General features: G+C 45.8%; 1 protein-coding gene across 6 annotated transcripts in view; it reads right to left on the reverse strand.

The window, feature by feature from the left end:
• LOC114487815 (nucleoredoxin-like) overlaps nucleotides 1-12,302 on the reverse strand; it is an 82,640-nt gene that overhangs the window by 55,630 nt on the left and 14,708 nt on the right. Inside the window, exon 2 of one of the 6 annotated variants that reach the window (XR_008619411.1) lies at nucleotides 1,218-3,920. The exons of the other annotated variants lie outside the window; for them this stretch is intronic. The gene's annotated coding sequence lies outside the window, so the exon portion shown is untranslated. The remainder of the gene's footprint in view (nucleotides 1-1,217; nucleotides 3,921-12,302) is intronic. 6 annotated transcript variants of the gene reach the window in all.

Genomic DNA, 12,302 nt, shown 5'->3' on the forward strand with positions numbered 1-12,302 from the left:
CAAAGAACTGTATCCAAAATGGCAGCAGGGCAAAGAACCAGATGATATGGTAAATTTGGCCACCAGAGGACCAGCAAATAACACGACACACCAGTAAAGACAGCTCCGTAAGAAATGCACATTCATTATTTCCCCAAACTACTTTAGGATCCACTGTTGTCAACTATTACTTTCTAGAAGTCTAACTTTTACATGGTCCAATCTTTGATCATTTATGAAACAAAAGCAAACCATCCAGGACCCTAGCATCGTGCATATAAAAAGCATTTCCTTTAAGAGAACCAAAGTTCTTTAAAATTGATAGATATCAGTTGGCTGCTTAGGCATGTCAAGGTTTACACCTGTTAGGATCGACAGTTCAGGTTTGGGTTGTTTTTGCCACTTTGTTTCATCAGAGCACTACTCCGTTTTGGTTTGGTCCCCTCAGATTTTCTTTCCTTTTCCTCAAATCGGTGAGAAAAGTATATGTACGCTCATATGTTAACAAATACACACATATCTATGTTTATAAAATGGATCTCTTCTCCCCCCCCCCTCCAAAAGCTTCTTTACCTATCTGAAGATTTAAAAGCTTATCACTCCCATCCTTAGAATGTTCTAACCATCACAGGGTGGGACGTAAGTGTTGTAACCACAGCACTCAGGAACTAGACTGCAATTTCTACTGCTTATTCTCTCTGTGGAGATGCCCAAGTTCTCTTTTCCGTTTTGGTTTGGTCCCTTTTCTTTCCTTTTCCTCAAATCGGTGAGAAAAGTATATGTACGCTCATATGTTAACAAATACACACATATCTATGTTTATAAAATGGATCTCTTCTCCCCCCCCCCTCCAAAAGCTTCTTTACCTATCTGAAGATTTAAAAGCTTATCACTCCCATCCTTAGAATGTTCTAACCATCACAGGGTGGGACGTAAGTGTTGTAACCACAGCACTCAGGAACTAGACTGCAATTTCTACTGCTTATTCTCTCTGTGGAGATGCCCAAGTTCTCTTTTGGCAGACACGTGTGGTTAAATCCAGGGTCTTTTTCAATAAATACATTTTTTACATGTGAGCCAGGGGGCTGTCTGTCAGCTGTGAAGAAGCAAACCTCCTGCTACGGGCGTGCTCCCAGCAGAGGCTGGCAACCCCGCTTCCATGTATGGAAGTGAACGAAAGCAGTAAAACCTCAGGCATGAGTCTGGGCAGGGCTGGGGGTGGGGGCAGCATTCCTCACCGTGAAGCAAATCCTGGCCCAGAGGGATGGACTCTGCCCGGGGCCTGGGGTCCCGTGGATTCTTCAGTGGATTCTTTAGTGGAACAGCCATGGCGCAGAAATGATGGGAAGCAGGAAAGCAACGGGGCACCCATTAAGTGGAGGATCGTCTGCTCAGAGAGCATGGACAGAAGGGCCCAGGCTGTCCCGGGAGCAAAGCCCGAGCCCTGGAAATCAGTGCCACTGGGAGCCCACATGTGCTGACCTCAGCACACTGGAATGCAGAATTCTCCCCCACTCGCCGACCACGGCCATCGTCCCCACAAGGCCAGCACCAAAGGAAGGGGAAAGCTTATGTGTGGCCTAAGAGACTCATGACTGAGGCAGAAGGCACGGTTACCCACTTCTTGGGCAGGGCAAGTCTGGGAGTTGCAAAACAGTTTGGGTGATATTGTGGGGGAAGAGTGAGATCAAGGCTGGAGCCCTGCAGGCACCGTTGACCATATATGCCTCTGTGCCTCAGTATCTCCATCTGTACAATGGAGATAATAACTTAGGTGCCCCACGGGGCTGTGGTATGAAGCTTGCAGTGCTGTGTGCTGTGCCTGGCACAAAGTAAATGCTGTCAAATGTAAAGTATTGTCACTAACCATAATAAAGAATAGAAATGGCTTAATGAAGACTTACGGTACCCTTCCTAAATTGATAAATCCAAGCGGTACTTTTCAAACTTTTCTGACATTTCATGTTCCCACCGTTGCTCACGCTCTCTCTGATACACCTTCCTTTGGCCTCTGTGACCGCAACCCCGATTTGTGTCCCTCTATCTGTTCCTTTGTTGTCCTGTCCCCAGGTCTCAGCTGTGTCTCCCCAGCACCTCCTCTCAGGCCACCTCCTTCTCTCCCCACACGCTCTCTGGGACTCTCAATTCTTCTCACAGCTCTCTATTTGTTGCTGACTCTCAGATCTTTCCCAGGCAGAGACCTACCTCTCCACAGAGCTGGAATCAAGCAGTCAGACAGCTGAACATCTCTACTGCTTTTACTCGCCCAGCCTCCACTTTCCCTACCTCAGCTGGTGACATTAACTCCTTCCTGTCTCACTCCCTGTCTTAGCTCAGGCTGCTGTAACAAAACCCAGAGACTGGGCAGCTTAGATAACAGACATTCATTTCTCACAGTTTGGGAGGCTAGAAGTCCAAAATCAAGGGGCTGGCAGATTCAATGTCTGATGAGGGCTCTCTTTCTGGTTTGCAGACAGCTGCCTTCTTGCTGTGTCCTCACATTGGGGGGTTAGGAAGTGAGCTCTGAACCCCTCCTCTTATCAGGGCACTAATTCCATTATGGGGGCTCTATCCTCATGACCCCATCTAAACCTAATTACCTCTCAAAGGTCCCACCTCCAAATACCATCACTTTGGGGGTTAGGGCTTCAACACACAAAACTGGGAGAGACATACTCAGTCCATAGCATCCTCCAAAGGCAAGACACAACCATTGATTATATTTCCTAATGCTTCTCAAACCCACTCCCTCCTTCCCATGTCCATCACCATGACCCCAAGGCTAGGCCCTCATCATCTTTCCCCCTCCAGTCCAGTGCTGTCCAATACAAATAAACAAAATTTTAAAAATTTTAGTAGCCACGTTAAAAAGTAGAAAAAAAAAACAAGTGAAATTAGGGAATTCCCTGGCAGTCCAGTGGTTAGGACTCAGCGCTTTCACTGCCAAGGGCCTGGGTTCACGCCCTGGTTGGGGAACTAAGATCCCGCAAGCTGCGTGGCGTGGCCAAAAAAAAAGAACCAAGTGAAATTAGTTTTTTTTTTTTAAACTAATTAATTATTTTATTTTTGGCTGCGTTGGGTCTTCATTACTGCACGTGGGCTTTCCCTAGTTGCGGCGAGTGGGGGCTACTCTTCATTGTGGTGCATGGGCTTCTCATTGCGGTGGCTCCTCTTGTTGCAGAGCACGGGCTCTAGGCACGCGGGCTTCAGTATTTGTGGCATGCAGCCTCAGTAGTTGTGGCTCGCGGGCTCTAGAGAGCAGGCTCAGTAGTTGTGGCGCACGGCACGTGGGATCTTCCCGGACCAGGGCTCGAACCCATGTCCCCTGCATTGGCAGGCTGATTCTTAACGACTGCGCCACCAGGGAAGTCCCTGAAATTAGTTTTAATTGTATAATTTATTTAACCCAATATATCCAAAAGATGATCATTTCAACACGTCATTGGCATAAAAAATTATTATTTTACATTCTTCTTTTCTGGTACCATATTTTTTATATCCAGTGTATATTTAACACAGCCCATCTCAACTAGCCCACCCACATTCAAAGTGCTAACAGCCACACATGGCTAGTAGCTACCATACCGGACAGCATGGCTCTCGTTTCTGTCCCTCAAGTCTACTGTCTACACAGCTACCGTGGTTATATATCTAATCTGATTATGAAATGTCCCTGCTTAGAACCCATCAGTGGTCCCCATCAGAACACAGTCCACGCCCTGATGACCCTTCATTTTCTGCCCCACTTAACCATCTAGCTTTGTCCCTCACCCTCCACTCTGCCTCTCATTTTAGACCTTTTTTAAAATATTTATTTACTTATTTGGTTGCACCATGTCTTAGTTGTGGCAGACGGGCTCCTTAATTGCAGCTCAACGGCTCCTTAGTTGCAGCATGCATGTGGGATCTAGTTCCCTGACCAGGGATTGAACCCGGGCCCCCTGCGTTGGGAGCACATAGTCTTAACCACTGCGCCACCAGGGAAGTCCCTGCCTCTCATTTTAGACTCCAGCAACGAGGAACTGTAAAATGCAGATTATATAACAATAAGCACGGTTTGATACTAACTTTGTTTTAAACACACACATTTATGTGTATATATATATATATATATATACACACACACACACACACACACACACACACACACACACGCATAAATATATATATATTGGGTTGGCCAAAAAATTCGTTTGGATTTTTCCATGAGATGTTAAATGAGCGAGAGTACAGATGATGGATATATAGTTGCAAAGAAAAAAGTGCTGGAAAGATATGCACTAAAACGTAAACAATGGTGATCTCTGGTTGGTGGAATTTAGATGATCTTAAGTATTTTTCCTTTTGCAAGTTTGTATTTTCTAATTTATTTTATTTTATTTTATTTTATTTTTTTGCGGTACGCGGGCCTCTCACTGCCGTGGCCTCTCCTGTTCCCGTTGCGGAGCACAGCCTCCGGACGCGCAGGCTCAGCGGCCATGGCTCACGAGCCCAGCCGCTCCGCGGCACGTGGGATCCTCCCGGACCGGGGCACAAACCCGTGTCCCCTGCATCGGCAGGCGGACTCTCAACCACTGTGCCACCAGGGGAGCCCTCTAATTTTTTAAAATAACACAAAATTTAAAACTTGGGGGGATAAAGTAACTTGCTGGAGGAGTGAACTCTAAGGCCAAGCAGTATTACATAGAAGCCATTCTGCACGTTTAGCATAATATTTGGGAAAAATGGGTACATTCAATCCTCATGATTCATGAATTCCATATTTGTGAATTTGCCCATTTGCTAAAATCTCTTTGTAACCCCCAAATCCGTCTGGTGACACCTTCGTGGTCATTCTCAGACGTGCACAGGGTGGTGAAAAATCAGAGTCACCCACCACATGAGTTCCCAGCTGAGGTCAAGGAAGGCCATGCTCTGCTTCTCGATTCAACTCATACTATAAACAAGTGTCCTTTTCGCAGTCTGTTTAATGCTACATTTTTTGCATTTTTGTGCTTCTTTTGGCGATTTCACTGTTTGAAATGGGCCCCAAGCATCGTGCTAAAGTGCTGTCTAGTGCTCCCAAGCACCAGAAGGCTATGATGTGTCTTAAGGAGAAAATGTGTGTTAGAGAAGCTTCATTCAGACAAGAGCCATAGGGTGGTAATTTCAGCATTACTGAACCAACAACATATACTGAATAAGATGTCTTCAAACAGAGACACACATAAAACCAGCTCTGCACACAGTCACCGTGGAGGGTGTGACCAGGTGCACAGGTTCACCACAGCCCCAATGCCTCATCTCCTCCCTGTACATAGCACACTGCAAACCACAGCTTCAAGGGGACCTGTCCTGAGTTTCCAACAGTATTTTAACATTTTTTTTTCTTTTTGGCCATGCCATGCAGCATGCAGGATCTTAGGTCTCCAACCAGAGGTCGAACCCACACCCCCTTCATTGGAAATGCAGAGTCTTTTTTGTTTCTGTTTTGTTTTTTTGCGGTACGCGGGCCTCTCACTGCCGTGGCCTCTCCCACTGCGGAGCACAGGCTCCGGACGCGCAGGCTCAGCAGCCATGGCTCACGGGCCCAACCGCTCCGCGGCACGTGGGATCCTCCCGGACCGGGGCACGAACCCATGTCCCCTGCATCGGCAGGCGGACTCTCAACCACTGCGCCACCAGGGAAGCCCGGAAGTGCAGAGTCTTAACCACTGGACTGCCAGGAAGTCCCTCCGACAGTATTTTTTGTTTGTTTTGTTTTTTGTATTTTTTTTGGCGGTACGCGGGCCTCTCACTGTTGTGGCCTCTCCCGTTGGGGAAGGCAGGCTCCGGACGCGCAGGCTCAGCAGCCATGGCTCACGGGCCCAACCGCTCCGCGGCACGTGGGATCTTCCCGGACCGGGGCACGAACCCGTGTCCCCTGCATCGGCAGGCGGACTCTCAACCACTGCGCCACCAGGGAAGGGAAGCCCCCGCCGATAGTATTTTAAAGCACACCAAGATGAAGCATCAGTAAGAATCGACTTGGGCTTCCCTGGTGGCACAGTGGTTAAGAACCCACCTGCCAATGCAGGGGACACGGGTTCGAAACCCGGTCAGAGAAGATCTCACATGCCGCGGAGCAACTAAGCCCGTGTGCCACAACTACTGAGCCTGCGCTCTACAGTCCGTGAGCCACAACTACTGAGCCCGCATGCTGCAACTACTGAAGCCCGCAGGCCTAGAGCCCATGCTCCACAACAAGAGAAGCCACCGCAATGAATAGCCCGCGCACCGCAACAAAGAGTAGCCCCCGCGCACCGCAACTAGAGAAAGCCCGCGCACAGCAACAAGGACCCAAGGCAACCAAAAATAATTAATTAATTAATTAATTAATTCTTAAAAAGAACTGACTTGAGAAAATTCCCACTCCTAATTTTCTGAACATCTCAATTCTCCCTCTAGGAAAATAGTCAAATAGCTGGTCTGACCCAGCAGCCTCCTTTCCAAGCGCTCAAGGCTGAAGCCAAGTATGTGTCCAGGGCTGTGCCTGTCTCCACTGTGGCTTCCATCTTCCTGCTCAGGTTGGAATGAGCTCCTGGGAGCACAAGGTGAATTCCCATGACCCGGGCCACAGGCCAGGTGCCAAGGGTTCAGATCCCGGCTATCCCTCAACATGGGAAGGGCCCTAACTGCCTGGACAGGCCCCAGGGAACTTCCTCCCCTCCCTTCCCTACTGGCCCAGCAGGAACAAATACTGTGGCGGCCAAGTCATCCGAATGGAATTTCTCTTTAACACTTTTGAGCCTCATCAGTCCAGACACAGGACTTGAAGCACCTGGCTCTTTTTAAATCCTTTCTTTACATTTCACATTTCAGCCCTGATAATCCCCTCCTTAAGTGCTGTTGTTCAGTGGGGTAACATGCTTGTTTTTTCAGCCACTTGAGGCTTTCCACAGAGGAGGTCTGGCCGGCACCCCGGGCCTGACCCCAGCCCTCCCACAGGAAAACAGCTCTGCTCTCAGGAACAAGCTCTTGGGACCTGGAAAATCATCCCGTGTCCTAGAGGCCAAGATACACAAAATTACTCAGGAAAAATAGGACTGTGGCATTTCCCTCTTTTCAGGATGCTTATCTCTGTTCTCTGAGCAAAGTTTGGCAACGGTTTACAGGCACGGGTTGGCCTTTTTTTTTAGGGCCACCAGGAAGAATGCCAAGGAACACCACTGACCCAGCAATGAGGACCCTAGAGGCTGGAGCCTAAGAGGCTGGTCAGCCACGTGGCTGCCTCCTTTCTGGGCCTCAGTTTCCTCATCTGTAAAGGAAGGGGGTTGCTACCCAATCCCCAACATCATTTCCTGTTTAACATTCAATGATCACATTGGCCAATGTTATGTAACAAGAGCTTTTGTTTCATTGCAATTGCAGTACAAATATATGAAAGAATGTATGCCTTTGTTTAACTTTGAGACTCACCTTAATGCTTGGAATTTCATTCCTCTTTCTAGTGGAATTCCGCCAACCGTTCATTCATTCATTCTTTCATTCAATAAATGTTTGTGCCAAATATGTATTAATCAGATCTATCAAATGTACTAAGTATGAACGACACAGTGATGAAGAGCACAAGAAACTGCCCTCAGAAACGTTCTGGTCTGGCAGAACAGAACAGTCACCCCCTCCTGACCATTGACCGTGTGCCTCGCGCTAGGCTGAGGGCTTTTTACTGCGTGGGCCAAAAGGTTCATTCAGTTTTTTCCGTAAGATAGCTCTAGTAGCACTTAGTTGTCTTTAACTTCATGCGAAACAATTCTGTTAGACTGTATGTGACAGCTGTTGTATCAGTGTGCATTTTTTTAAAAAGTTATCAAGGGCTTCCCTGGTGGCGCAGTGGTTGAGAGTCCGCCTGCCGATGCAGGGGACACGGGTTCGCGCCCCGGTCCGGGAAGATCCCACATGCCGCGGATCGGCGACGCCCCTGAGCCATGGCCGCTGAGCCTGCGCGTCCGGAGCCTGTGCTCCGCAACGGGAGAGGCCACGACAGTGAGAGGCCCGCGTAGCGCAAAAAAAAAAAAAAAAAAAAAGGGGGAATGTTTCAACTATCCCTAAAGAAAGTCCTCTGTGGCGCATTTTCCACAACAGTGAGAGGCCCACGTACCGCAAGAAAAAAAAAAAAGTGCAAACTTGATTTTTGTAATATAAGCACATATGAAGAGGGAAATCCAGTTTGGGAACGTCTTAGTCCCTGTCATCACTCCCCGTCTCAACACTGTACAGGAGTGGAAAATCACCAGAGGACTTTACTTCCCGTTATTTAACAAACAGAAGCCCTTAACCCAGAGTTTCTTCTTTATGATCTAAGGAAGCGTATACAAAATGCATTTCTGCAACCTGGCCCAGGATGAGGTTCTTTAGTTCGACGTTGGCCTCTTTGGTACAAAAAGCATCTGTTTCTTACTATATGGCACGTCTGGAATCCAGACCTTCTTTCTCATCCCAAGCCCAAGCCCCTGAGAGAGGCCACCATCACCTCGCAAACAGGCCACTGCAGGCGGCTTCCCAGAGTCTTCACACACAAAATTGCAACTCCAAATCAGCATCACCTACGGTGTATTTTCCTGACCATCTGCCGATGGAACTTTTGTTTTCCTTAGAAAAGGTTAAACTGTTCCCCACTGAGCACGGGAAGCCTCTGTCACTCATCAGTTTTCCAACATGCATCATCTCTCTCCATCCCATACTCACTTCCGAGCTGGATCAAATGAACTTTCTCCTTCTCAGCTTTCCCCCTTCATTCCCACATGGTTATTTATATCCAGAATATCTTTCTTTCTTAATCCACTGGACTATCCTCCCCCTCATTTGAAAAGGTCACTTTCAAGTTATTCTTTCCAGAAAGCTTTCTTGAAGTAGGTGGCTGCAAGCTGATTCTTCCCCCCCACCCCACGTTTCTTTGCTAGATAAGAAACGATGAGCAAGTTACCCATCCTTCTGAAGATGCCTCTAACTGCTAACTAGATCCAAAGGAGGGGAAGAGAAACCCTGCACTAAGACGAAGCACTCAAAAACTGGGTGCACACTCTTTCAGGCAAGAGTCCCATTATTTTCTTCACATATACTTAAGTTTTCATTACAGAAGTGATTACATCACTTGGAAATCAGTGACCCACCACCCATAGGCACCACCATCCCAACACAGCAATAAGCAACTTGGGGTATTTATTTCAATCTTTCTTCTTATATAACTGTTTAAACAGTGTTGCAGTCATGGTGTCTGTGTAATTTGGGATCTTGCTTTTTTGAATACAATACCTGACGTATAGCTCTGTGTGCCAGCAAAGGCATTAAATCGTGTTCAACAAGATTCTGAGCACTGTAATTTACTTAACCACCCTGTGATGAACATTTAGGACATTTCCAAAGTCTTACTATTATATACAGTTTTAAAGAATACCTTCATGAAGGTAAGTAAGATGAGGAAAGATCATTGGTTTTGTTGACACATTTAGTCTGCATTTATGACGAACTGTTCAGAAAATATTCTAAATTGACACGAATTCCCTTTCCATTCTTTTTTTTTTTTTTTTTTCTTGCGGTACGCGGGCCTCTCACTGTTGTGGCCTCTCCCGTTGCGGAGCGCAGGCTCCGGACGCGCAGGCTCAGCGGCCATGGCTCACGGGCCCAGCCGCTCCGCGGCATGTGGGATCTTCCCGGACCGGAGCACGAACCCGTGTCCCCTGCATCGGCAGGCGGACTCTCAACCACTGCGCCACCAGGGAAGCCCTCCCTTTCCATTCTTAAATCAAGCCCCCTTTAAAGGTTCACCAGATCTTTGTAAAGTTTGCTTTTCATAATTTCTATTATCTATTCAATAAATCAATTTAATTCCCATAGCAACCCTTTGATTTTCCATAAGCAACTTGCCTATATGAATCTACCACCAGATGAGTAATAAGTATTCTCAGCTGCCTCATACAGAAAAGAATAAGGAATATTCAGGGGAAAGGGAAAGTGTGTGCGTGATCTGGGTAATCACAGACTTTTGGTGTAATATTTGTATGTTTTTCTCAAAGCAACAGATGCATTCCTATGATGCTGTAGGAGAGTTTTTCTAAGTGGCAGAAATCACATTTCAAACACCTCTTAGGAGCTCACAATCTAAAACAATCCGGCCTAATAAAATGGAGATCCTTCCATAATGAAAATAGTAGTCACAGCCCCTTACTTTTTCTATTTCATAACTTTGGATTCTGGAAGTGATGGATTTTCTGAAAGTGCAGCATGTTTTAGTAAACAAAAACTTACACTAAATACAAGTTGCCTAATACTTAGTCACTACAAAAGGCACAGCATAATACAAATGGCTGGCCTGGGGAAGCCTTTTGTCCCCATATAAATCTGAATACTCTTAGAAGGGGAGACTGACAGCCTCAGAGAACAACCTCTTAATTTATCCAAATGGCAGGGCACAGAAGTGGGAATTTCACAGACGCTGTCTTCTCATTGCTTTATGTTAGTCCTAGAGGAGGCCCCTCTCAGAGGACAGAGAAAATGCTTTCAAGGTCTCCTTAGCCCACCATACTCTGAGTGTGTCAGGCTAAGCCACTTTCCTTCTGGGGACAGCAGTAGTTTGGGGGGATCCTGTTTCTTGTCTCCATCTTTGTTGGGCTCATTACCAAGGGAGACATGATACCAAGTTATCATAGGGCTATGAAACTACATTTCTAGTCATTTCCCACCTGAGACAGAAAAACTAGCACCTGTCAGGGAGCCAATGAGCAAGATATGCAAAAGGCTTGGTTAAAAAAAAAAAAAAGTATGTCTGTGTGTCAGGGGCACACACACACACATACATGCTTATACACATACAAAATACCTTTTTTTTCTTTTATTGAAGTATAGTTGCTGTATAATATTATATAACTTATAGATATATAACAGTGATTCACAATTTTTAAAGGTTATATTTCATTTATAGTTATTATAAAATATTGGCTATATTCCCCACGTTGTGCAATATACCCTTGTAGCTTATTTTATACCTAATAGTTTGTACCTCTTAATCCCCTACCCCTAAATTGCCCCTCCCCCTCCCCTTTCTCCACTGGTAACCACTAATTTGTTCTCTGTATCTGTGAGTCTGCTTCTTTTGTTATATTTAATAGTTTGTTGTATTTTTTTAGATTCCACATATAAATGTGGAATCTAAGTGTATGTATAAATATCATACAGTATTTGTCTTTCTCTGTCTGACTTATTTCACTTAGCAGAATGTGCTCCAAGTCTATCCATGTTGCTGCAAATGGCAAAATTTCGTTCTTCTTTATGGCTGAGTAGTATTTTGGGGGGGGTGTGTGTGTGTGTGTGTGTGTATCACACCTTCTTTATCTGTTTATCTGTGGATGGAAACTTAAGATGCTTCCATATCTTGGCTATTGTGAACAATGCTGCTATGAACCCTGGGGTGCATGTATCTTTTTGAATTAGTGTTTTTGTTTTCTGCGGATATATACCCAGGAGAGAATTGCTGGGTCATAAGGTAGTTCCATTTTTAGCTTCTTGAGCAACCTCCATACTGTTTTCCCAAAATACCTCTGAAGAGACACACTAGAAGCTGATAATGGTGGCTGCTTCGGGAAAGGCAAACTATGGCCCACAATGGAAGTGACACTTACTTTTCCCTGCATGCCTTTCGTTTTGTTTGAAATTTCTTCTAACATGTGAAGGCACTATCTTTTCAGAAAATAGAAATTAATTTCAAATACTAAAATTTGTTCGTGTAAAACAATATTTAAGCATCTACATTTATATATACAGTATATACTTATTTTTTTTGGAAGAATATACAAGACACTATTAACAGTGGTTATCTTTGGAAAGAGAATTATTTTTACAACTAACTAGTGAAACGCTGGCTTTCTCTTGGAAATGGGAAAAGTTAATAAGTGGAAAAACAGTGCTTAAGTATATGCTGAATGAAGGAATACAAATGGCTTTTTAATGTAAATAGCAGTAAAGCCATAATCTGTGCTGTGTATGCACACAGACAAACAAATCCCACTCTCCTCGTAAAGGAGCACCATGTCTTGTTCCAAGGATCTGGATTTACCCTGTAACTACTGCCTCTGTGGCCCTGTCAACTGAAGAACAGACTCAGATGATCTCAGGGAAAATGTCATTACTTGAGCCTTCAGAGGAAAGCAGTGCTTCAAAAAGTGCTTCAAAACTAGAGTGTTGGGCTTCCCTGGTGGCGCAGTGGTTGAGAGTCCGCCTGCCGATGCAGGGGACGCGGGTTCGTGCCCCGGTCCGGGAAGATCCCACATGCCGCGGAGCGGCTGGGCCCGTGAGCCATGGCCGCTGAG

This window comes from Physeter macrocephalus, chromosome 14, assembly GCF_002837175.3.
Source record: "Physeter macrocephalus isolate SW-GA chromosome 14, ASM283717v5, whole genome shotgun sequence".
Classification (NCBI taxonomy): domain Eukaryota; kingdom Metazoa; phylum Chordata; class Mammalia; order Artiodactyla; family Physeteridae; genus Physeter; species Physeter macrocephalus.